This window comes from Ictidomys tridecemlineatus, unplaced genomic scaffold (assembly GCF_052094955.1).
Source record: "Ictidomys tridecemlineatus isolate mIctTri1 unplaced genomic scaffold, mIctTri1.hap1 Scaffold_4439, whole genome shotgun sequence".
Taxonomy (NCBI): domain Eukaryota; kingdom Metazoa; phylum Chordata; class Mammalia; order Rodentia; family Sciuridae; genus Ictidomys; species Ictidomys tridecemlineatus.
In genome coordinates, this window is record NW_027522872.1 from 66,322 (window position 1) to 68,209 (window position 1,888).

The following is a 1,888-nucleotide window of genomic DNA, read 5'->3' on the forward strand; positions in this document are numbered from 1 at the left end:
AGTTATCACCGATTTACTGTTCAATAATGAGAGGGCAACTCCTTCTTCTCACATGGTTCCTAGTAGTCACAGGAGCTGGTATCTTTACTGTGATCCCTCCCCTTTCTGAGTGACCTTAGAAAAAGTAATTTACATGAACAATAGTGTCCTAAAATGTAAAACGAAAGTACCAAAAACCCACTTCAGAGGGCAGTTTTCAGAATTAAATGAGATAAACTTAAGACACCATGTATAGGAGCTCCAGTGGAGCAATCGGTTAGCACGCAGTAATCGTAAGACACTGTGTGTAGCATGTAAGTTCTCAGGAGATGTTAGGGTGTTTCTATATGCTTATACAGTTATAAAACATTGTACTTGACCATGATTATAAGCAACATTGTGAGAAATGAAATGTAATAGTCTAGTAGGTTGTTTTTCTTTTCATACCTTTACTAATGATCTTTTCAAACAGAGCCCAAGCTGAGTGTACATCTATATTGACTTCTTAAGTCACATTAAAATATAACATCAGGACTGAGGGTGAAAGCTGTTGGTAGAGGGATTGCATAGATAGCATGCACAAGGCTCTGGGTTCAATCTCAGAAAGGGTGGGGGAAATATATATAAATAGTATGTAATATGTGTGTATATATAATATAATTGCATATTAGGTACAGTGGTGCAATATAGATAGGAAATAATTGCATAAGATATAAAAAGTATCACATTTCCTACCTCTATTCCACTGTTGTATCTAACATTCACTATGTATCATTCTGTCTTTTTTTTGGGGGGGGGGTACTAAGGATCGAACCCAGAGAGAATTAAGGACTAAATCACATCCCAGCCCTTTTCATTGAGAGACAGGATCTCACTGAGTTGCTTAGGGTCTTGCTAATTGCTGAGACTGAATTAGAACTCGTGATCTTCCTGCCTAAGCCTCCTGAGCTGCTAAGACTGCAGGTGAACACCACGGCACCAGCTTTATTCTGCATAACTTTATTGCCTTGTCTTAGAGAATGGGTGCTTGAGAAGAGATCTTTAACCTAACATTAGCTCTGGCTTCTCTAGGTCTACTGAGAGATTCTTACCTGGATGGTTCAGGACTCATATGGTACCCCTGACAAAACATTCTTCAATCCTGATTTCCTTGGGTCTACTTCTCTATTGCACCTACTCAGGGTCTTCTAGAAACCTCCCCTTTCCAAGTTGCTGTTCCTGGCCAATTCTCCTCCAATCTCTCTGAAGATTTTGTCTTCTCCTTTCTCTCTGACTTAACCTCCAGACATTCGTTTTCCCATTGCACAATGGTTTAAAAAAAGATACTATTCTATATTTGCTGATGTAGAAAGATTTCCAAAATATAATGAAAATTTAAAAGCAAGGGACTTTTACTTATTATCTGCTTTCTATTATTTTTTAAATTTTTAAAATATTCTTCCCATGGATACATATGTTAGCTTCCTGGGGCTGTCATAAAAAAGTACCATAAACTGGAAGGTCCAAATCACAGAAATTTATTCTGTTCTAGTTCTGGAGACTAGCCATCCAAAATCAAGTCAGTGGCAGGTTAGGCTCCTCTGGAGGCTGGAGGGAAAATCTCCTCCTTGCTCTCCCCTAGCTCCTTGTATTCCTGGCAATTTTTAGTATTCCTTGGCTTACACCTGCCTGGCTTTGGTCTTTGCTCATGTAGTCACATGGTAATTTATCTGTGTTTCTGTCTGTGCATGACTTTCCCTCTCTGTGTGTCTGTTTAAATTTCTTTCACTTTAATGAAGACACCAGTTTTTGGATTAGGTCCTACATCCCTAATCTGGGATAACCTCCTCTGAATTAGGAACATCTTCCAAGACCCCTACTTTCAAATAAGCTCGCAGCCACAGGTTGCAGAGGTTGGAATTTCAACATA